Source organism: Eulemur rufifrons, chromosome 17 (genome assembly GCF_041146395.1).
Source record: "Eulemur rufifrons isolate Redbay chromosome 17, OSU_ERuf_1, whole genome shotgun sequence".
Taxonomy (NCBI): domain Eukaryota; kingdom Metazoa; phylum Chordata; class Mammalia; order Primates; family Lemuridae; genus Eulemur; species Eulemur rufifrons.
In genome coordinates this window covers 10,149,712-10,174,811 of record NC_090999.1, presented here as the reverse complement: position 1 = coordinate 10,174,811, position 25,100 = coordinate 10,149,712, and the positions used below count along the sequence as shown (strand labels likewise).

The 25,100-nt window shown below is 41.4% G+C and overlaps 1 protein-coding gene across 2 annotated transcripts in view; it reads left to right on the top strand.

Moving 5' to 3' along the window:
• The window catches only part of ANKH (ANKH inorganic pyrophosphate transport regulator), a 137,548-nt gene that overhangs the window by 35,638 nt on the left and 76,810 nt on the right, over nt 1-25,100 (top strand). The window contains exon 1 of one of the 2 annotated variants that reach the window (XM_069492744.1): nt 16,594-16,650. The exons of the other annotated variant lie outside the window; for it this stretch is intronic. The gene's annotated coding sequence lies outside the window, so the exon portion shown is untranslated. Of the gene's footprint in view, nt 1-16,593; nt 16,651-25,100 lie in introns of those variants that run through there. 2 annotated transcript variants of the gene reach the window in all.

Below are 25,100 nucleotides of genomic sequence, written 5' to 3'. Positions count from 1 at the left end.
CATTTTAGAGGCTAGGTTGATGTTTTCCTTGCTAACATTATTATTCAGTTATGTTGTAAACTGTGATGAAAATGTAGAACTTATGTATATAAAAATATATATGTGTATATATTACATCTTCTATTTATCTTGAGGATGGAGAAGACAGCTTATATTTGTCTCAGGTATCTGCCTAAATGAAACACAGGGAATGTTAACAACTTTTTGTTTAATTTTTAATATTTATTTATTTATTTTTTTTTTTTTGAGACAGCATCCTACTCTGTTGCCCGGGCTAGAGTGCAATGGTGTGATCATAGCTCACTGCAACCTCCAACTGCTGGGCTCAAGCAATCCTCTTGCCTCAGCCTCCCAAGTAGCTGGGACTACACAGGCATGCCACCACACCTGGCTCACTTTTAAATTTTTTGCAGAGAAAATTTGCTGCGTTGCTTAGGTTGGTCTCGAACCCCTGGCCTCAAGCAATCCTTCCACCTCAGCCTCCCAAACTGCTATGATTACAACCATGAGCCACTGCACCTGGCCTTCTTTTCATTTAATATGATTTTGTGAGGAGGTTTTGCAAAGACTGATTCTTAACACACACACGATGTGTAATGGTTGTGCAGCACTAACCTGGCAGAAGTGAATGCTAGATTGTATGTCAGGCATTGCTATTGATTTGCTGCACAAGAACAGGCAACTTGCCCAAATACATTCTTCCTAAGCATTTGGTAGTTTATTTATAACGTAGGGATTTGACACTCTTCTCTTCCATATCTCAGAACCTGTATTATTTGTAGAATTTTGACATTTTCCAGCAGAAGCTGAATCTCAACTGTATAGCATATTCAGCTTTTGATTGCTTAATTGGATTAAAATCTGACCATCAAAACAGAAGGAGAACAGAGAGACCTAGGTCATGTGTATATAAAAATAAGTGTTTCTGGTTATATATGGTATAGTAGTGGTCAAAAATGAATTAACCTGAGTTCAAGTCCTGGCTTTGCCACTTGCTAACAATGTGACCTTGGGCAAGTCACTCAGCCTGACAGCCTGCCGCCTCCTCTGTTAGTGATGGCAAAGAGATGATAGTAAAAGGTATTTCATGGGTCGGTAGTGAATGTCTGACTAGATAGAACAAGTGGAGTGCTTACCCTGGACTAAATGAATCTCTCTGGATTCTGTTGTTCCCTTCATTATAATGGACAGTAAGAGTCATCAGTTAACTAAAATTAGTAAAGGTCCATGCTTTGTAATCGCTTCTTCTGAATAATTACCATATAAAGAATTCCCTTGAGCGATTCTAACCTTAAAGATAAGTATTTGACTTGGGCAAAATCATTTCTAGCTTGTTCTTTTACCTCTGATTCGGACAAAGTGCGAGGGGGTGTGCCTTATTTTAATAAGCTAATATTTTCCAAGAGTATGTCTAGAGTCTAGGCCATGAAAGATTTTCACAAGGAAATTTTCTATATACTGAGATCCCCACTAGAAGACAGATTGCTGATCTGATTCCATGGTATGGGCCCAAAGAACTGCATTATATGGTAAAGAAAGGAGCTTGTTTTTGATGTTGGAAGATATGCTTGGGTGGTATCCAAGCTGACCTGTTTTATATCTCATTGTGTCATGAGATGACCATGGTTCCTTTTTCTAAACAGCATGCAGTAGGGTGTTACAGCAACAGTCTAGAAACAAGGCAATGTATTTTAGTTTGTCTGTAATTAATGTGATTTATCCTGTGCTAGAATAGGTGTATGTGATCTGAGGTGTGCCAAATACTCCTCCTCATTCAAACAGCTACGGCTCCTACACCTACCAGAGGGTGTTGGGAATGTTAGCAATCATACAACCATTTCAGAGTGTGGCATTGTCCCCCGAAGGCTTCCGTTGAAATGAGGGATAATCTGAGAGAGAGAACCTCTATTATGTATAAAATTGCTGAATTATCAGCTCTCAGTTAGCAGGATCCCAAGAAAAATAGGTCTTAGGATGGAGTGGTTTTGATATAAAGAGAGATACAACAAAGTTAGGGAGAACTTTAATACTTCACAGAGAGGATCCTTTAAGTTGGGAGCCCCAGGAAGCGGAGAGAAATGATGAGATACCCGATTACCTGCTACCTGATAAGATACCTGGTTAGGAGAGGCAGTGAGAGGCGCTATGAAAAGGGGCTTTGGAAGAAATCCAATGCACTATCCATTGTGCAACACAGTCACCTTGAAGAGGAGCTTTGGGAATCCCTTGATAACCAGGCTTCTTCTCAACTATGCCTGGACTGATCCTACATAACACTCAGGTAAATAATCCCCAAGGTGTGTGTCTAATATGTGTGCATATCTGTAAAAGCCAGCCTAGACTAGTGGCTGAGAAAAGGGACTCTAGGGCCAGACTGCAATTGGTACCCAGCCCCAGTTCATCAGTTCGTCCACTTACCTTGGCTGTGCACCTTAGACAGATCACCTAAACTCTTTGTGTTTCACCTTCCTTATCTGTAAAAGAGAGGCTGCTAGGGTTGTTGCGAGAGTTAAAAGAACTAAGATATATAGGAAGTATTAATACTTAGAGCAATGTTTGGCACATGGTAAAATTATTAGCTGTTGTTACTAAAATATGTTAGAGTCATGCCTGAAGGAAGGGAAAACCGCGGATTAGAGTGTGCTAACTGCCAGAACACACAATGGTGACATCTCAGCCACTTAGCTCAGGTCAGTGAGGTGACTCTGCTCCATGTGGACAGCCAGGAATCTGGGTTTCTTGTAGATAATAGTTCTGCCATCTTCCAGGGCCTCTGGATTATTCACTGAGTTTTCATTTCTAGCCAGCAGGTGAGGGAAGAGGAGTTCCTGGGGGCCTGCCTCTCACACTCTCTCATCTCCCATTGGCTCCACTACTGCATTACTTCTCTCACATTCTATTGATGTCATTACACATTCATTACGTCTCCCATTTTCCATTGGCCAGGAATAGTCACATGGCTCCATCTAACTGCAGAGGAAAGTGGGAAATGTAGTTTAGCTGTGGGCCTACAAAGCAGAGAAGAACATGAGTATTGGTCAGAATGTGGATAGCAAATTGATTTTGACTTCAGTGTATGGTTTCAGTATGAAGCATATACAGTTCTCCAGTTTAATTTTAAGAATATGAAAATTGGGCTGGGTGCGGTGGCTCACACCTGTAATCCTAGCACTCTGGGAGGCCAAGGCAGGAGGATGGCTTGAGGTCAGGAGTTTAAGACCAGCCTGAGCAAGAGCGAGACCCCTGTCTCTACTAAAAATAGAAAGAAATGATCTGGACAGCTAAAAATATATATATAGAAAAAAATTAGCTGGGCATGGTGGTGCATGCCTGTAGTCCCAGCTACCTGGGAGGCTGAGGCAGGATTGCTTGAGCCCAGGAGTTTGAGGTTGCTGTGAGCTTGATGCCACGGCACTCTAGCCCAGGCAACAGAGCGAGACTCTGTCTCAAAAAAAAAAAAAAGGAATATGAAAATCTACTCCCTTATTTGACGTACTACATTCAAATTCTAATATTCCTGCAAAAATTCAGCTACAGTATCATTTCCAAATAAAATAATGAAAGCTAATGTCTATGGAGCATTTACTGTGTATCAAATACTAAGTCATTCACTTATTTGATCTTATTTAATAAGATGAAATTAATTTATTTAATTCTCACCACTGCCCTTATAAGGTAGGTACCAGAATTATCCCCATTTATTGGATGAAGAAACTAAATTACAGAGACATCATTAATCCAAATAAGCAAGTATGAGTTAATGAAGAATCACAAACAGGATTAAAAAATTGCTGGTTGGTCTTTTTCATTGTCCCTTTAATCCATAAGCTGGTAAAGTTTTGTGGAGAGAGAACTTAGTTGTCAACTCCGTTTTCTGCTTAGGGAGACCAAATACAGATATATAGCAGAAGAGACTTAATGTAGTACAGTGGATTCACTACACCTGATACAGCACCCATTAATTTGTCATGAGCTGGGTGGTTGAAGAAAACCTAATACACATGTGCATGGAAAAACACACATTGGTGTGTACTTTATCCTTTGGTTTGCTTTAATTATTTGCTTAGAGAAACATGCCGTGTTTATTATCAGTTTAGCCATGCATACATTGCATTAGTCTGGAAAAGTGGCTTTAGTGTCTTAACCTCTTATATCTGTTTAGTTATTCCTTGCAAAATTTGCTAGGCCCCTTACTTAGAGCTACTGTTAACATTTTAATCATAGAGATTGCATAACCTGAAGTCACTGATCTTTGTGCTTTAATTTTTCACGTATAGCATCATAGAGAAAAAAGATGAAGGCTCAATTCTGTGAGCCCCTGTACAAGGACAGCGTTAAGAGAAGAGAACCCGCGTGATCAGTTCTGATGAGTCAGCTCATTGCCGGCTGTGTCTGTTCCATGGAGTTCGTTCCCTCTATGGAACTAAGATGTGTTTGTCAAAGCCCTGAGAAGTGGAGATTTAAACAGATGTCAGATGGAAGCAGCAGCAGATGTGTAGTGGTACAAAGAGTTTTGATAGGCCATGGAATAGCTGAGTAATTAGAATTTCTGTGTGCCCAAGTATCTACTTAAAGACTTTTGGCTAAGCCACCAGAGAGTTGGGTGTTTGCCCAGTCGTTTGTGTGGCCTCATCTGCCTTTTGAAAATCCCGGTAGTGGTAGCCGAATGAGGAAAGCACCTATTCCTCAGTGTTTGTTCTATGGGCTTGTGTTTTTTTCTTTTCCGTGCTGCTTTGTTTTGATTTATAAAAAAATGAGGAACAACTAGGCAGACCATCTAGTCTGTCCAATACTACCAGGCAATCATGTCATGCCTTTCACCTCTAGATCTCAAAGCATTGTCATCTGTGCAAAGTTATAATATTCTTTATAACATTTGTTCTTCAAAGTAGTTTTCACTGAGTCGAGAAAGTGATATTGCTCACCTTTCAGGGTATGGAGCCACAGCTGGGGTAGGTGGGTAGGGGGAGACCCTGGTATGAGCTCTCACAGGCCAAGCTCAAGTTGGGGGCCAGGCAGAACATAGAAGTGTCCAGGGCTGACTCCATGGGCTGTAACAGTGGTAATTTAATAGAGATTTTGGACTTGGGACCTGATCCTTTAGTGCCAGGAACCCTTTTATAACACACCGGCAACCAGGAGTGTTGGCAATTACTCCTATAAGTTGATTAAATGATCTCACAAACTGCAGGACTTCTCATTGTATTTATTAACTTGCATTGTTTGGAAATGACTGCTAATTTTTTATGATTAATGTAACACAGTTATTCTCATTCCATGAACTAATATTGAGGGTTATATTGTTTGGTTCTATGGCACATTAACCTGTTGTGTTTTAGATTACACGAGAGTGAACGTGCATTATCGTTTCTTCCTAATTTAAATGCAGCTTAATTTTAACATTAAAAGAAACCTCTTTTTTATATTTCTATTCTTGGAAAAAATCATCCAGTCATTTTTGCTTTTTAGGCTTCTAGTCCAGTTTTGGTTTTGATTTTCAAACGAGAACAAGTTGTATGCAGTAGACAAATCTTTCTTTTCTGGGCTAGGTCTGCTCAACTAATTTTTTTTTTGCCAATAAGAAATCTGAAAAAAAAATCCATATACACCACTTTTTCATTTTTTCCTATTCATATTTCAGAAGAGCCTACTTTTTCCCTCTTTTAAGAAAGGATGGTCCTGCTGGAAACAGATCATTTCAGTCTTTATTTGTGGAGACAAAACGTAATGGAGATGGGTTTATTTCTACAGTCGGGGCCGTCTGCCTGTTCTGCAGACTCGTGGTCAGTATGAGATATTCCTGCACACCACCTACTTGTTCAGTGGGTTTCTGTCTGCTGCCTGTTTATCTGGGCAGCAGCAGCACCACAGGAAGAAAGGAATGTTTAAATGTGGAAATGACTTCTTCATTTTATGCGTCAGAGGCTGTGAACTTGGAAGTCATTTGCGAGTTTTGATCTCCAGTTTGCTTGAAAATACCCACCCTTCTCTCTCTCCCTCTCTCTCTCTCTCTCTCAACTACTGAATTATTTGCAGGAAGGTCACCCACTCAAACTCCATGCTGTGATCACTTTCTTGCCGTGTAACATTGCAAGTCGTTCATTTTACAAATAGGATTTTTGATTTGTAAAAAATATTTTTATTTAAAAATTATTATTGTAGGCCGGGCGCGGTGGCTCACGCCTGTAATCCTAGCACTCTGGGAGGCCGAGGCGGTGGATCGCTCAAGGTCAGGAGTTCGAGACCAGCCTGAGCGAGACCCCGTCTCTACTAAAAATAGAAAGACATTATGTGGACAACTAAAAATCTATATAGAAAAAATTAGCCGGGCATAGTGGCGCATGCCTGTAGTCCCAGCTACTCAGGAGGCTGAGGCAGTAGGATCGCTTAAGCCGAGGAGTCTGAGGTTGCTGTGAGCTAAGCTGACGCCACGGCACTCACTCTAGCCTGGGCAACAAAGTGAGACTCTGTCTCAAAAAAAATAAAAATAAAAATAAAAATTATTATTGTTGTTATTCCTGATTCCCTGGGAGATAGACACACTGACATTTAAGTGAATCACAGTTCAAAGCACTTGGGACCAATAAAATAAGTAATTTTCTTATAATATAGGTATAAAATAGTATCGATTCAGCTTTCTGACTATCCAGACAACTGTTACCAGTAATCACTGAAGTTCCTACTTTGGCCTTTGCAACAAATATAGTCAGTGTCAGATGTGTAATTGAATGCTTGGTTTTATTTGGTGTTATAGAATTACATACTAGTGTATACTTCATATCGCCAACCCCAGATAACCTCAAATTAATGACAGTAATAGTGGTAATTAATGGCAGGTACTTAGGGCACAAGAAAAAGGCAAAAGTGGTTTTCATGGATTTCTTGGATGTGAAGATTTGTATTGATGAAGTTTCTGTTGTTTATTGGCAGAGTTTTGACTATTGCAGTTAGTATTGCTTCTGAATGTATGCTGTATGTCTTAAAAAATGAAATCCACTACCTTTTTATGTACATTAAAGAGATTACGTAACAGAATTGAATCCGTATCTGAGCAGATGGGCCCAGCGTAGGGTCATTGTGTGATTCAGCTGGTAGAGCTATTTCTGAAGTGTGAAATATTCACTCTGTTCAGATGGCTAGGAAAAACAGCCTCCCCCAAAGAAGTGTCTCATGCAGCACTGGCCAACAGAGGCGTAATACGAGCCACATATGTAATTTAAAGTTTTCTAGTACCCTTATTTAAAAAGTAAAAATAAGCAGGTGAAATTAATTTTAGTACTGTGTTTAACCCAGTATATCCAAAATACTGCCGTTTCAACATGCAATCAAAATAAAATTATTATTGCGATACTTTCTTTTTTTTTGTACTAAGTCTTTGAAATCCAGTGTGCGTTTACACTAACAGCACTGTTCAGAGTAGCCATTTTTCAAACGCTCAGTAGCCACGTGTGGTCAGTGGTTGCCGCATTTGACAGCACAGGTCCGCCCATGGCTTGATGGCAGCTTCAGATAGGAGGAAGAAAGGGATCATCTGTCATGCCTCTTCGTCTTCCCAAGACTAAATGTCAGTTCTTGAAAAGGAAAACGGTGACAGGACTTTCTGGGAAATATAACCTTATTTCTGATGTTTACTTGCACAAGTCAAATGCTGTTCCATAGCAGAGTTTGACTTTATTTTCATGTAAAAAAGAAAAAAACAAAAAACAAACAAACAAAAAAAACAACCAACCCACAAACATTGATCTGATGTTAGTCATTTTCTAAAGAAAATTAAAAATCCACATCAGAGAGCCTTAATGTAAAGGATTCCTTTTTTCACGCATATATCTTGTTCTACTGTTGCCATGGCCACATGGATGGGATACAGTAGAAATTAAAGGCTCCAGTTATAGTCACGATGCTTTCTTTGGTTATCTTATTACTTTTCAACTAAAGGCTGTTTTTATCGTGCTGGGCTTTCCCCCCTGAAAATGTGGAAGTTTTGCTTAGGGAATGTTTATGTTTCGATTTGGTATGGTCAGTGGAGAACTTGATGCCATTTGGAATGCTTTGCAGCCCTTGTAGCAAGTATAATCTATAATTACCAAAAACAATTAATGTTAACTCAAAGCCAGAACATGTCACAGGGTCTTTATCTGATCTGATTTTCCTCCCTGGCTTCCCTGGAATATGGACTATTTTATGTCATTCCATTTTCAGAGTCAAAGAGCTGTTACTGTAATTCTAAGTGAGGTGATAACACTCTCTGTCTTCCTGGCCAATTACAAAGGCTGTTGTCAACCAGATGGCCTGCATTTTGAAAAAACTGTGACCTTTGAGTTTATTACTGTTGATTGGAGAGGGAAGTTTTTCTAGATTATTACCCTCAAGGGATTAGTAAAAGAGGCATGTGCTTGGAATTAACTTGAAATGTATCTACAAACTCACAAATCTATCATTCATATGATGTCGGGCTTTCATAAAGCCCTGGCATATTTTTGAAGTTTAATAGCTTAAATTTTTTGTATGGTAGAGATTGACAACGATTCTCTCCTTGACTAAGCTTTAGAGTTAGGCTCCTTCTGGGCCACCTTCTCAACCTCCCGAGTCTGTCCTTAAGTGATCTGCTTTTGGCAAGAATCCTGCTCAGTTTAATGAGACTCCTCCTATCCTTGGTATCTGATGCCTTTGATTTCTGAACAGGTTCAGCATTTCCCCACCCTTGGTCTTAGGCCGGTGGCCTGCCCTCAGCAAGAATCCTGTTAGGTCAGTTTAGCAAGAATACCCTACCATTATCGTCTCCTCTTAGTAATTTTCCATCCCCTGATCCCCTTGGCTTGTGGGCTATAATCTCCACTTGTTCTTTGTATTTAGAGTTGAGATCTGAACTCTTCCCTGTATCGCAATAGTGTTGAATAAAGTCTGGCTTACCATTTTAACAAGCATCAAAATAACCTTTTTCTTTAACAAGATAATAAGTTACATAGAAAGCCCAGGTATTAAAACTTTAGGACAATGTCATTGTAGAGTGATACACCGTAAGTTCTAATTTGTTTCAACCCATTGAAGAAACTAAAAAAAACTGTATTAGATAGGTTAAAGTAAACTCTACGGTTAGAACTGAAGTTTACACTTACTTGGAAAGTTCATTGTTTATTATAGTACTATTATGTAGACATTTTATTATGGGTACAACAAAAGTATAAAATCTGGCCTTAGACTTTATAAAATACTAGGTTTCTCATTTCTGCAGGAGTAAGATGTTCTTATTTTACATCATGACGTTTGACTCAAAATATGTGGGCATGTCTCTCCCATTGATGCTGTATACTGAGTTGCAAAATTTATTAGAGTATTAGGCTTAATGTATTTTAATCCACTTGTAGGAAGTCAGTGGAAGTTTGCATAGAACATGGGTCTTTATGGCAGAAATAAACATATTGCATTGAGTGTAAGACAGAATTACATTGTAACCTCAGTGAGCCACTGTTACTGCAGGGAGGGCCTCCTTGTGCAAATGTTGGCCCCCTCCAGAGGCTTATTTCATCAGAAAGCCCAGGCCCTTGTAAATTTTCATGAGCATTGCAATAATATAATCCCATGTAGATCTGAATGCATAGATTTGTGTATCAGCCTGTTTTGTTTCCAAATGTCTGTCCTCAATGATGTTATTTTATAAGTTATATAAAAGAGAGCGGTTGAGATAACAGAATACAATGTAATTTCAGTATTTCATTTTTCTGAAGATAATTATGGAAACTCCTCAGAGAGTTCCTTCCCAGGACTACACGAGCTCTTTCTGGATGCTGGGCTGCAGTGCCCGTTTGCACCAGACGCGGGGGGGGGGGGGGGGGGGCTCCTGCCAGCAGCCTGGCCGTTGACTCCCCATTCAGAGCTGAGCCTTCAGTGCCTTATGGTGAAGCCACTTCCAATCTCTGTGTTAAAACCGTAATGTGTCTGTTTTTACAATAGAGTATTTCATGATTTTAAAAAGTTAGCTTTTTCCAAAAGTAGCTCTTCAAAAGCAATTCAGTATAAGTTCTAGGTTAAGGCCTTTGCTAAATTAAGATATCCTCTACTGAGTGTCCATTGGGTGCATATTTCAAAAAGGCAGAGACCAGAATGATAATGTTTTAGTGAGGTATTTTATTTCTTTGTGAGAGAATGAGGAGCAGAATTGCTACATTTCCATTAGTAAAGTGGCAACCTTGAGAATAGGGGTAGTGTGGAAACCAATGTGCATAGATGCATTTAGAGGAGTCTGATCCTTTTTTCTGCTTCTGCCTCATTAAGGGGAGAGAGAGCGACAGTGAGAGTGAGCGTGAACACACAAGGAGGGAGAGATGGAGTGCGGAGGTGGGACTTTTTCCTCCCCCCAGTTATACTGGACAGTGATAAAGACTTAAATATGGAGTACGGTCATCCTCTGGGCTTCCATGTAGATAACATAGGTGAGAGAAAAGAGCTAAAGGCCTCATCTGGGTGCATAATGAATTATAACGGCGATGGGCAGACTACTGAGATAGATATGCTCCCCTCTTAGCCATTGGTTTCTTTAAATCGTGCTTTGTTTGCATTGGCTTTTACATTTTAAATTTTACTGCTCCTATTACAAGGAACTCTTTGTTTTTTACAATGAAAGTGTGGGTTGACACCTCCATCCAGGTGAAGCTGTGTACCCGTTATGTAGAATTGTTGGAGGCATTGCTACCACCCGGGGACAGCTCACTAGACAAAATACCTTGGGGAAATAAGCAGCCTTTTGATTCTTCACACTTGTGAACCTAAACATATGAAGTGATGGCAGGTGTCACACTTTGTCAAGACTGTCTTCTTGACTGGTTCCCTGTAGGATAAATATAGTGGGAGGAGAGAGCAGTAAGAAGAAAGCTGGTTAGGCAGTCTGAGGTTGGGGGTGGGGGAAGGATGCAGAGTATATAACTGAAAGAAGATTAATTTAACACTACAATTGTATCCCATCTCATAGTAGTTCAGAATACCTATATTCTTTCTTAAATTCATTGGGCTCTTTGTTTTTTCTTTCATTCTCTTTTTGCTCTTCTTATTTTCATCCTTCCATTTCACTCATTTCCACTCATTTTTAACAATTTCCGTCATTTTCTTCCATGGTGTTTTAGCGTTACACATCGAAATCTACCACCATCACGGAGCACCGCGCATGGTCAGACAGACTCTGACACATCCACGCAAGGCTGCCAAAATGCACCGCAGAAAGCCAAACAGGATCAGTAAGCTTTGATTCATCATTTCTACCCCGCAGTGCCCAATCCTAGACTCTTGCACGATACATCCTTTCCATCTGCCTATTTGGCAAAAACAACAGAAAAATGAGCGCTCATGTCTAAAGGAATTGCAGCATTTTATCCAGTGAAATATTTGAATTTAGAAAACCCTGTGCCACAGAATCATCAAAGCAGGCTGTATATTATTTTTTAATTTAAAAATTGTGCCCGGCAGCAACTCATAGCAATCCATGTAAAGCAGCTGAGATGCAGATGATCAGGTATAAGCTTGAGCTCCCGGCCTGTGGTCCTGTCTTTGGCCACATCCCAAATGAGTGTTTTTCTTGTCCCTGTGGGAGAGTTTGTTTGCTCGTGGCTTGCAGTGTTGGCTGTCCTGCCTCTTGGTTGGGTCAATTTTTGAGAAGCTTTTCTTGGTACTAAACCAGCCTGTTACAGAGACTCTACTAAGGTACAGTCAGCTGTACTTGACATAAACGTTCCAAGAAAAGACGATGGAAATGCTTGGGCCTCTTGAAAATATTGATGCCTGAATAAAAACCTTCAGTGAGAGAGTAGCGCCAGAGACACGCGTCATTTCGAAGACTTTTACATCTCCCTTGTAAGATAGTAATGACTTATTCTCACTTCAGAAATTGACAATTTCTAAACTGAATCATCGCCGTCCTCTCACGCTGGGTCCTATTCCTTTCTTATACCCCAAGTCACTGATGCTGAATCAGATTGTCGGGAGTAAAAGCATTATGAGGGAAGAAAGTCTTCCAGGAAGCTATTTGCGGTTCAGAAAACATTAAACTTAGACCCATTTGAAGTAGCTTCTCTATCTCAGAGCTTCTAAATCAATCTGCTCTTATTTTGTATCTGAGGAAACTGAGGCCCATGGAGGCTACTCGCTCAGAGGTGCAGGCCTAGAAGTAGAATGTCCTCTCCTAAGACAATGACCTCTGATCTCTTTCCTTCTACCTCTTTAGGATCAACAAAGTAAAATATGTTGAGCTTTGGAAGAGAAAAGAATTTAGCATAATGTGTGCTCCGTATCAGAACACCAACCGGGGTGTGTTGTAGGTCAGGGATACTTTTCCATCAGCTTATCTTCAGTGGTTTGTCAAACCGATACCCTAAACCCAGCTGGAAACCAGGATTGGGCAACCTAGTAAATCAGGAAGAGCAAACAGAAAAATAGGGCTGGAACTCAGAACTGGCCATTTCCAACAATAACCTGTCCACCGTCCGCCGTCCGCCATGCACCGTGGGCCTTGACTGGCTCACCGGCCAGAGCCCTTGATCGTTACCGTAAGAGTGGCTAGACTCAACCAGGAAAAACCCCCAACCCTTTCTGACTTGTATTTAGTAGTATTTGGCTCTTAAGTCTCCAGTGACTCTGTGCCCCTGGACACTTATGGCCATTGTGTCTGTCCACCTCCCGGCCCCTTGTCTTTGTGCGTACACTGGGTGTTCCTTTTTCTGTTTGGAACGTGGCTGAAGTTATTACTACATAAAGAAAGAATACTCCTTGGTATGGGCTAATGAGTAATTCGCCATCCATGAGAACTGAGGACTTAGACACAAGAACCAGACAATTGGCACATAGCCAGGGACATGTAGAAGCCCTAGGAGTCCCTGGAAATCATTGCGGACCTGAAGATCTTTCATGATTTTTTAATGATCGATGGGTGAAAGGAAATGGTGAAATAGCTAAGACTCAGATGATGAGAATGACTATCAGTGAGCAATTTCAGGGCAGTGGTGTGCTCTTGTTGTACAGAATACAGACATGTGTACACATGCCCATTCACCTACATACATACAGATGAGCTTCAGCCTGGACACCACCTAACTAGTGGATATATGGGGGGGTTGTCCCTGTTATTACAGCCCTATGAGCACTAACTTTTAAGTCCTTGTACGCAGTACAACCCAGGAGACTTGGAGTCTCTTCTGAAGACATCAGCCTGGAGGTCCTGCTATAGCCCAGTGGGTGTCATTAAGTAGAGGATATTGAAAGTGAAACGAAATCTGCCCTTACTTTTCTTGAAAGCCATAGACCTAGAATATTGTACACAGTTTGCCTCTAGAATTACAGAATTTCCAGAGAGGGCCAAGTGACACATGTCTAAAAGGACAGAGATGTGATGCTGGTGTTTAAGAACAGACTTCAAAGCTTAGGACTTTTCAGAGTGGAAGGGCTAAAGCTCTGTTAGATGTTCCAATTGTGTTTTTAAGTTCAGGTACAGTAAAAAGGCCTTGTTTATGGCATTCTGGAATTAGGACCCCACCCCCAGTAAAATTTGAAGGAGGTACTTTTATTTAGAGCGCAGGGAGGGAGAGAGAGAGAATTGGATTGGGTGACTATTAGTGAATTCAGTGCCACCAGGAGGTGTTGTTGAAAGTATTTACTGTTCAGATAGATTCTTGGATGGATAGATCCAAGGTATGTCCTTGAGTCTGAGTCAAGGACTGCCATAAGATGCACCTTGGTTTTGGAAATAGACTATTGAGGTACAAAAAAAAAAAAAAAGGGATCTAACTTAATCTATCCACTTTGGGGTCCATTCAGTTACATTTTTAGATACCTGGTATTTGCTAGAAGCTGAGCTGGTACATTGATCACACACATACACATTCACCAGTCTCCTGCCCTCACGTCATTTCTGATCTAGTGGAGGAGACAAACATAAATAACTAACTTTATAAAGCTATCTAGGAATGAAATAAATGTCAAAATGTCATGCAGGGGATAACAGTTGTGTATGAAAACGACATTGAAAAAGGCATGATTGATTCTGGTGTGAGAGATGACACGCTGTCTCAAGGACCTCAGTATCCGAACTTGATCTTGAAGGATGAGTAGAACTGGGATAAGGCGGAAAACAGGAGGGAGGAGAGTCTGGCCTGTGGCACCTTCCAAGCCAGGGAGGGAAGTGGCGGGTGTGATGCTCGGGCCGGCGAGTGGTCAGGGAGGCTGGAACACGGGGTGAAGAGACCGACAGTGGGAGGGGAAGCTGGAAGAACACAGCCTGTCATCCGTGGGTAGAAGTTTAGATTTATGTTGTAGAGGTGGGAGTCCTTAATGGGTTTCGAAGACGGAAGTGGCATGATCTTGTGCATGTTTTGAGCAGGTGATGCTGTAGCAGTGAGGGGAAGCGATGCAGAGTGGAGAGACAGAATTGGAGTTCATGGCTGTGGCAGAGATACAGATTAGGGGCCTCGTCCCAGTGAAGCTCAGCCTCGGAGGGACACCCTGGCCAGGGGCCCACAGGAGGGTCCAGGCACTGATGATCATCCTGGTGCACATCACTACAGTTCGTCCTCACATCAGGGGTTCCCAGAATGACACCGAACTTTGTGATCACCTTCACACCACAATGCTGAGGACGCTGTCACACATTTTGTTTTTCTCCTTCTTTCTTTTTATGACTCTTCTGAATTTACATTTTTGCCCAAAACTCTTTGATAGCCACCTAAACTTAACATTTCTCTAGAGAATTCAGGTGACAATTCATATTACTAATCTGCACAGTATTTTTGCCAAAATTCATAGTCTGTGAGTATCTGTGGACCTACTTTTAACATATCCTATATCATCCTAAAACTTTTACATGCACTGAAAAATGGGTTATGCTAATAAGGACCTCTTGAACCATGTATTAACATGACCAGGATGATTACACTGAATAAAAATAAAATATAGCACTCTGTTTGTTCTGTTGCTGTAGGTCGCACTCATTGCATGGTGTCTTGTATTCACATTGCTTTATTGCATGTCTGTTTCTAGATAGACTGTCAATTACCTGAGTTCAAGGACTGTACTTTATTCATCTTTTGATTGTGCCCCATGTTAAAGAAAAAATTATTCTGACACTTACTAAAATGGTAAGGAAGATAACTATTGCCATCGGTGTCAAGATTATCCCCATAGGGGAGAAAAATAGGGCTCAACTCTGAACACCAAGATAAGTGGGGATTTATAGGCAATGGTCAGTGGGTGGAAAATCACTAAGAGGCGATATCAAGGGTCAGGGACTCTTGATGAACCAACCTAACAGGATTCTTGCTGAAGGCAGGCCAAGGGCTCTGGTATCAACAGTGGAGATAAGGAACTTTACCAGACAGATATCAGGGGTGAGCTGGGGGGGATTCTGGCTAAACCCACTGAGCAGGATTCTTGCTGCAGCTGGGCCAGGCAAGCAGAAAACTGGCCCACAGACAAGGAAAAGAAGAGGCTCCAAAGAGGAGCCTGATTAAAGTTTGGTCAAGGAGAGAATCTTTGTCACCCACACGCCCTAGAACTATTTGTTCAGTGTTTGTAGCGTTATGGGCTGGGGTGTTCTGAATGCCCATGTGCAGTGTTTCCAGACCAGGAGGCCTCATTCGAGGCTGTGTAACAGTAGTCAGGGGTCCTCAGAGAAGGAGCTGGCCGTGCGTTCACATGGGCCGAGGAAAGCGGGTTTGGAGAGCATGGCCCAGATCAGAAACATTTGCCCCAAATTTGACTACTCTATTTATTTACATTTTGGTAAAAAATTTAACTTTGGGGTTTTGGTTTTAATTTGAGAGAACATTTTAACCCTTAGAGTAAAGTCTGTTTTCCCTTGGTAGTTTCCAAACTTCCTGGGGCCCTTTCTAATTTTGTTTTATTTGTTTTGTTTTGTTGTAAGATAAATACTCTTAACAGAAACAACTATCTTCAGGAACAAATGATTAAAAGTATCTCAGCAAGAATTTTGTAGAGGGAAATAGAGAGGGAAGAATGGACGATGATAGTACCATGGATTGAACTAGGAGACTAGATTATTTTCTATATTCAAACTTTTAAAAAGTGCTTCTCATCAGCCACCGTGGTGCCATTTATTTGTCCTGTGGTCTTGAGACGTTAAAGGATTAAGAATAGAAGGAACTGGACTCAGATGGATAATACTGAGTCTTTAGGAAAAAGTGAGGGAGACATCCCAGGCCTGGGCCTTGCTGCCATGGCTGATTTTGTTGTTCAGCTTAGAAAAGGGTTAACAGTGCTCAGGAATTGTTTAGCCGAAAACAGGAATTTAGGAGAAAGTGGTAAAGTTCTCCTCTTTGAGTTAGACCCAAGGGACTACAAAGGAAAGAGGTTTTGAGGTTTCATCTGAAATAGAAATGTGTTAAAATGTTAGTGAACTAAAAATTCAGCAGATTGAACATCAAAGTTTCAGTATTACTTTTGTTGCTGTCTTACCACACAAGGTTAATTATTTGCTTGTATTTGGGGACAATGTGTGACATAATCGGAATGCTCTTAAGCTGTCAGTTCCAACAGTACACACCCACAAGGCAATTCGAAGGGATCTACAGCATACTGGGATTTTTCTGAGCTGAAACCAGCAGTCCTGCCTCCCCCTGCCGTGGTGCAATTGCACACCAAGGCTTCCTTTGGAAAGTATGTGTCTGAGTGGAGACGACAGAGAAGAGTCCTGGTGCCTACTAAGACCACAGGTTTCTCTTCTTTGCCCCTTCCCTGTCTCTGTGCTGTCATTATTGGTCAGCTCTGTCTTTTCATCTCATATGAGTAAGGGTGTGAAATGACTGAGCTTGTTTCACTGGCACAGCTCAGACTCTTGAAAGCCAACTAACTATTTTGTTACTGGCCAAGTTAAAGTGATCAGAATCAAATGCGCTGCTCGGGGCAAAGAGGTTAATTTACTTAGGAGGCTGTGTGGGCTGTACCAGAGGGATCATGATCTGTACTTGCACAAACATAATTTATCTTCTGCTTTTTATAGTCCATTTATTTCCCACCTACCTTCCTCACCCCACAGTGCCCCAGTGAAATCATAATTCTCTGTGAAGTGACATTTTGTCTCCACGGAAATGATAGCATTGAACCTGGAATTTTATGAACGCATTGTCCCATCCGGTAGTCTAGGTATAGAAGAGGTAAAAAATGACCTTGACAATGATTCATGAGGTTTGATCTCATACTAAGTCTTTTTTTTTTTTTCTTTTGCAGACTTTTAAATTTAGAAACATTATGTTCAGCCTGGAATAAGGAGTCAGGGAACCACAGACAAGTAGTAGCTTCTGAGGGGACAGAAGGGAGAAGTTAAACATGCTGCTGTCTCTCTGGCTTCTTAGTGCTGCAAGAGGTTCCTGAAGCTTGAAATGCTGGGATAAGTGTCCAGGCACGGAATTCATGGTTAATGTAATTGTCACGTCACTTGGGTACTTTAAACTCCAAATCTATGAAAGTCAATTCTGAACTGACTTATCAGTGCAACCGTGTACAGACATAATCATCGCTGTTCTACTTTATGTTTTAAAAGTTAATAATTTGTATGCTTTTGTAGTAGTTATTTTCCTCCCCCCCGGTGAAATTCAGAACTGTATCTTGCGTCTTCCGTCCTTCAGAGGGATCCAGAAGCTGTTGGTGGTACATCGTACCCAGGAAGTCAGAATAACAGGCACCAATGCCACCAGAGAATGAAAACAGAGCCCGTGTCTGTGGCTTGAATTCGGCTGGCCTCTGAAACTAGCTTCCTCTGTAGGCTCCTTTGTGAACAAAATCTTGGTTTCAGATCTCAATTCTGTTTTGGCTTTGGGAGCCCGTTGCCTACTCTAGGATCACATTGAGACCAAGCTGATTCAGATGAAGGATCCTTCCAGCTGGTCATCACCCTATATCCTGTGGGTCCAGAGTTTTCTTTGGAGGCTTCTCATTCAGGTGTTCCCTGGCCTTGGCCCAAAATGTCTGGGAAACCCAGAAAGATGAGAATGGAACATTTGCAGGTCATTCTTGCTTCTGTATTTCATACCTACAGAAAGGTATCATTTCATCCCATGAACAGTTTGTATCAAGGAGAACTAGAAAACTGGAGGAACACAGTCAGAGCTTTCTGTTGTGATGTCCATACATCTCATCCAAGCATTTAAACACTTCCCTTTCCATGTGCCACATTGCTGACATAATAGACTTACTATAGGGGGACACAGTGCCTGCCTTTTCGAGATCTGTAATCTAAAGCGCATGACAGTATTGCAGGCGTATTAAAGGCATACATAAAAAATGGAATATATTTTAACAAGTTTACCTTTCTCACACCTGGTTCAAGTTAAGGATTGGTACCTAAGGAAACAATGCTCAAGAAATATTATAATCCTTAAACCCGCACAAACTCATTGTGTTGACTCAACAACATAGTAAGGAATCTTATGGCAAACCACATAGGACAGCTGTGTAGCTATAACTGCGTAGCTGTGACTTTTTCTGGTAGTCGTTGTAATGCCTGGGCAGAAAGAAAGAGATACTAGAAGCATTTCATCACATGAGAAAATAAAAAAAAAAAATTAAAAATGAGGCTTTTTAAAAAATAAAACTATTGTTTCTGAATTCATAACAACTAATATTGCTCAGAATATGGAGAACTCATTCTATATCTAAAATAACATGGGCTTCCTAAAGCAGAGATTCTCCAGTGCAGAGATACTACCTGCAGTGTTTCTCTCTCTATTGTTACTTTATCAGTATCAGTTCAGGGATTCTTTGTACCTTTTCCAGCATTTTGTTTTTATACTTAGAAGAGGTCACAAGAGGACAGTTAAAACTGATGACCACACCTAACAGAAGAGCCACTACGGCTGTTCCCATTACAAGGGCCTCCAAGAACAACAGACACAGGAACTCGCCCGCTCTGTTGCTGATGGTCCACAGAGTCATTCCTGCCCTCCCAGCGGAGGAGCATGACCTCCTGCTGCAGCCACAGTGGGTGCTCTCTGAACTCTCAAGAAAAGGATCCGGGCCGGGCGCGGTGGCTCACGCCTGTAATCCTAGCACTCTGGGAGGCCGAGGCGAGTGGATCGCTAAAGGTCAGGAGTTCGAGACCAGCCTGAGCAAGAGGGAAACCCCGTCTCTACTAAAAATAGAAAGAAATTATCTGGCCAACTAAAATATATATAGAAAAAATTAGCCGGGCATGGTGGCGCATGCCTGTAGTCCCAGCTACTCGGGAGGCTGAGGCAGTAGGACTGCTTAAGCCCAGGAGTTTGAGGTTGCTGTGAGCTAGGTTGACGCCACGGCACTCACTCTAGCCCAGGCAACAAAGCGAGACTCTGTCAAAAAAAAAAAAAAAAAAAGAAAAGAAAAGGATCCGTAGCACGAGTGATAAACTAGCAAATGCTCATCAGAGACTGCCATGCTAGGAGTGTTCTTTTGGACTCCAAGACAACTAAATGATAACAAAATTGTGGTGAACATTCCATTGAAAACATTTAAGTCTCTTGTTTTAACCCTGAATAAGCAGTAGGCTCATATAGATTGGGTTTTTTCCCCACCCAAATATGTTTTATAATGGGATATTTAGAATTGGGGGGGATTGTGAGTGGGGCAGGTTGTGAGGGGGAAGAGGTGCTACATGGGAGATAATTCTCTTTAACTGATGAACGTTTTAGTTTTGTTCAACAGCTATTGAATTAGGCTGCTTGTACTTGTAACATTTTTCTGACCAAATGTGTTAAAATGGCAGAAGTGTAGAAGAATCAAAAATTATGGTTACCAAGTTACACCCAAGTTGCATAACTATGTCTACTTGTATTATTCGTTTTATACATTTACCTTGTCTCCCCATCTAGATTATAAACAAGTCAGAAATATTAATATTATATATATCTTCCCCAAACACCTACCTCAATGCTAATCAGAGTACTTAGAAGCACAGTCAAAACAGCCTATTAAGTGACACCTGGTTATGTAGGGAGTCTGGCTTTACCAGGCAAACAATAGCACATGCTATCCAGTAACAATTTTGTCCGAACTGTGTAGCAAGAGAGGGTGAATATATTTACAGCCAGTTGGAACCATTTACAAAGTTGTTGTACATCTAGTTTTCATAACATTATGTCAGCTAATCAGTGGGAGATACTGTCTAATATGTAAATAAATGTATGCATTGGGTCTGCAGACAACAGGTAATTGAGGAAGGTCAGGCAAATTCCATGCAAACTAGATACCTCAGAATCGAAAGCAATCAAGGCGAGACTAAAGAGTCAAACCTTGGTCATCTCCTGTAGGCTATCATACAAATGTATTGAGAGTTATATAGTTATACAGTTATAGTTATATAGTTATATATATAGTTATATAGTTATGTATTGAGAGTTATATAGTTATGTATTGAGAGTTATGTAGGCTATCATACAAATGTATTGAGAGTTATATAATTAGAGGCCCTCTGAGGCCATCAGAACCACACAAAATGACCCAGTGACTCCCCCAATATCCCAAAACCAATTGTGCCAGAGAAAGAACTAGATCCTACACTTGTTGATTCTCCATCTGGTATCACCCTATTTGAACTGTCAATGAGGGCCGATAGTGAGTCTTTATTTTTTTTGTTTAAAAAATGTATGTAGGTATGTACATACATTTTCTCAACTACATGTACATACCTATGCAAGAATATGTCTTATTTTAGGAAAGTCAACAGTAGTGTCCCAAAATTTTATTCCAATCTTCAACCCCTTTGAGGCTCCAACAACATTCAGTGCATCCCTGACATTGAATTATTTTTACTGAAGAAACAAAGTAAACATTAAGTAGATACATAGTCTCACTCTGGCTGGCTCCTTCCCTGCTTCCTACTTGCCAATCAATCATAGACCTTTACAAATTCATTTATTCTGCCATTCAGCAAATATTTGTGTGGAGCCAAGAACTGTTCTAAGTGCAGGGAGAACAAAGGATAGATGACCCCTCTGTATGCTTAGACCTTGCAGTCATCTACTGGGAGATGCAGCAGGCACCTCATCACAGTGTGTTGCAGAGCTGCTGTGTTGGGGGAGGTACAGAGTTAGAGGCAATGCATTGCAAACCGACCCGTATTCAGACTGGCTCTCTCCTAGCTGTGTGTGATCTGGGATGAGTACTTAAATTCTCCGTAGAAAATGGGAAATAATATTATCTCCTTCATAAGACTATTATAGGACCAAATGATAAAACTGTTCCCACAGTCCTCGCCAGTAACAAATGGTATTACTAGTTATCGTTGTTCGTTTTAGACACGGAGAGTTACAGGTACCCGGAGTGCCCTGCGGAAGGAGCTCAGGAAAGAGTGCTTGGCTGGGGAAGGGATAGATTTGAAAATCAACATGATCATACAGTAAATTGAAACCTTGGTTTCTCTAAGCCTAAGGAAGTATAGAAGAAGAAGAGGTGTAAAATACAAATATTTAAGGGCTGCAGAATGGATGTTGTGTTAGCAAACATGAAAACAGCACTAATCTCCTTGTACATCTCCAACAGAGCTCTTGGGTGACCAGATGCATTGTCAAAGAGTGATCACATTATTTAAAAAATATTTTTTTTCCTGAACAGTAGGTCTCAACAGTTTACTTAAAACATTCTGTAAACTATGCTGTAAACAGATGTGCTGTCGTCCAGGCTTTGTTGTTGCATTTCTAGAGCACAGGGAGAGTAGACCTAGCAGAAATTTTAAGGGCCCTCAGATTTTTAGAATAGTAAATGAGCATTGGCTTCAACTTAAAGTCACCAACTGCATTAACCCCAAACAAGAGAGTCAGCCTGTCCTTTGAAGCCTGTATTGCCTTCTCCTCTCTAGCTATGAAAGTCCTAGATGGCATCTTCTTCCAGTAGAAGGTTGTTTTGTCTACATTGAAAATCCATTATTTAGTGTAGCTTCTTTCATGAATTATCTGAGCTACATCTTCTGGATAACTTGCTGCAAATTCTCCGTCAACACCTGCCGCTTCACCATGCACTTTTATGTATTGGAGACAGGTTCAAACCTCATGCACCAACATCTGCTAGCTTCCAACTTTTCTTCTGCACCTTCCTCACCTCTGTCAGCCTTCACAGAATTGAAGAGATTTAGGGCCTTGCTTCTAGATTAGCTTTTGCCTTAAGGAAATGCTGTGGCTGGTTTCATCTTCTATCCAGGCCACTAAAACTTCCTCCATATCAGCAGTAAGGCTGTTCTGCTTTCTTACCATTCATGTGTTCACTGAAGTAGGATTTTTAATTTCCTTCAGCAACTTTTCCTTTGCATTCACAACTTGGCTAACCCGTACAAGAGGCCCAGCTTTTGGCCTAAGCTTTCGCCAAAAAGCTTAGGCCTCCCTAAGCTTCTTCACTAAGCTTTCCAGTCTTTCATTCAAAGTGAGAGACATGCAACTCTTCCTTTCACTTGCACACTTAGAGGCCACTGTAGTGTTATTAACTTGGCTGATTTCAATATTTCCAATATTGTTACATTTCAGGGAATAGGGAGCCCTGAGGAGAGGGAGGGAGACCAGGGAACACCCGGTGGGGGGAGCAGTCAGAACACACACAGCACTGATGGATCAAGCTCGCCGTCTTATATGGGTGTGGTTCATGGTGCCTCAAAACAATTAAAATAGTCACATCAGAGATCACTGATCATCATAACAATATAATAATAATAATGAAAAAGTTTGAAATATTACCAAGAATTACCAAAACGTAACACAGAGACACAAAGTGAGCACATGCTATTGGGAAAATCTCACTGATAGACTCGCTCAACTAAGGGTTGTGAGTTGTAAAAATTTGTAAAAAAATGCAGTGCCTGCACAGTGCAACGAAATAAGGTGCAATAAAACAAGGCATGCCTAGATTTGAAAGGCACAGATATAAATTTCTTTGTAAAAATCTCACATCAAAAAGAATTTTTAAGCTGAGATCTACTCTAACAATCCAGAAGGAAAATAAGTCCAGAATAATTTTAACTATAAAAAACTCCAAGGAACAGGACGCTAAGAAGGTGTCACATTGCAGAAGGAACAATTAGCCAGTCCCACCGTCTCTGGGCTCATCTTAGGATATTTGCTTTTATACATTTGGGGCTGTAATCTGCTTTTGCAACATTCCTTGTACAGTTCTCACTTGAAAAACTAGCTTAAAGAATGCAGCATTTTCCTTCTTGTTTTTTTCATATCCTGTTAATCAATTTCACATGATTTGGGGATTATTTGCACTTCAGATGAGTTTAAGAACCACAAAGTATTGTTATGGGGATTTCTCTAGTTCAGGACAAAAGCTGCTTCCATTTTTTTTTTTCAAATGCAGAAAATGTGTTCACTGTTCAAATCATGAACAACAGTGTTTAGTAGGCCATGCTTGGATTTTACTGCCATTGTTGAAGATAAATTTTTTCCACCCTCTTGTTGCTGACTACACTTTCATGGCTGATAGTAATGGCTCCAAGTCAGTGACCAAGTTTTGCTTTGCCATCAGCATGTCTCAGAGAAAACACAAGTTTCTGTGCACAAACGTGAACGATCCCGCTTCAGAAAAGAGCAGCCGCGCACGGTGGCTCTTGATGAGTGAGCTGCAGTGGGTGGATGCACTTGGACCAGACTTGGGTCCAGGCATTGTTCTGTCACTCAGACAGGTAGTCTGAGGCACACATTGTTTCTGTGCACCACTACTAGTGCTCTTACCTCAGAAAGTACACAGTACAGAAAGGGAATACACAAGAGCATACCTTCCAGTGCACAAAAGGAATTCTGTCTGTTTCCATTGCTTCAGCTTGTGCTGAGACAAATGCAGTACATACTTCTTCAAAATCCTAGGGCAATGCAGTACTGAATGCAACCCTAACATAATTCCAAGGAAAGCAAACTGGTCAGTTCTAAACCTTGGCTTACCCATCTTAAGGCCATGTCTGTGAATAAGCAAGCTTATTGTATGACGTGTAGCAAGCTCTCTCGTTTGCTTATTATGCTTGTCACCTGCATGGGAAAAAGAATTGAACTGTACCAGAGGTGATCTTCCTATGGGGTCAGCCCTTAGCCACAGCACATTTCCAAATGAGAGCAGTTAGCAAACCTGGGAACATTTATCTTTAGACTGTGATCTAATAGTAAGCAAAAGGAGTTTCTGTGGTAGGAGAACTATTAAGTAGAGTGAGAAAGAAGAAAGGAGAGGGAGAGAAGAGGCATTTAACTGGAACCTCCCCAAAGCCCTTGAAGGCCCTCCCCGAGCAGTCTTTAGTTCATGTTCTCGCAGGCTCCTGACTGCAGCCCCAGTGCCTCCTCCTGTGTGTCCTCACGACAGCTACGCTATGGATCGGCAGTCTGTGCTGGGCACGCAGGAAACTGCAGAATCCAGTTCCAGTTTGTGCAATTCAGCTCTTTCCAGGTCTCCACTGTGGCTAAAATGAGTGGCCTTTGAAAACAGGTTCTGCCCCAGAACAGGCTGGTTTTCCAGCATGCTTTCCTGCCTGAAACTGTTAGGGCTTCCCAGAGTCCACACGCCAGTTATCCATTGCGCAAGAGAACAGAGCCGTGCAGTTTTTTGCACTGACTCTGTCTACATCCTACCAGATTTGGTTTTCACCAGTGTAAAGAGATCTTAATGATATTTCTGTTTATCCCAGCAGAAGTTTGCCATCAGATAAGCATTAGCTTAGCAAACACATTTGCTTTGCAGGCCAGAATGGATCATTGGTTAGCATTACTTCTTCCACTTAGAGAAAAACATTTTTCCCCCAGTGGGCGGTCGCCCCTTTCATTGTTCAACAGTCAGCCACACGGAAACGCACTGATAGCAAATGCAGAGGGAGAAGACCGACGGCCCCACGAGAGAGCCGAGGGGGCAGGAAGCTCTCCTGCCAGGGCCTCACTGGCTGCCCTCCCGAGGCCCTCCAGCTAGCTGGGCCACCAGGTGTCACTTGCAAGCTTCCAGGACAAACTCACTTGGGCTTGGGTTTCTCCAGGGCAGGAGGAGCTGAGGCAGCGCAGGCCAGGACAGTGGCACTGAGATTTGCGGCCACCAGTCCTGTGAACCTCCTGGTCTGGCTGCTCTGTGCCCCTTGCCCACTGACTCTGCCTCCTCCTCCCTGTGCGTCTCCTGGTCGC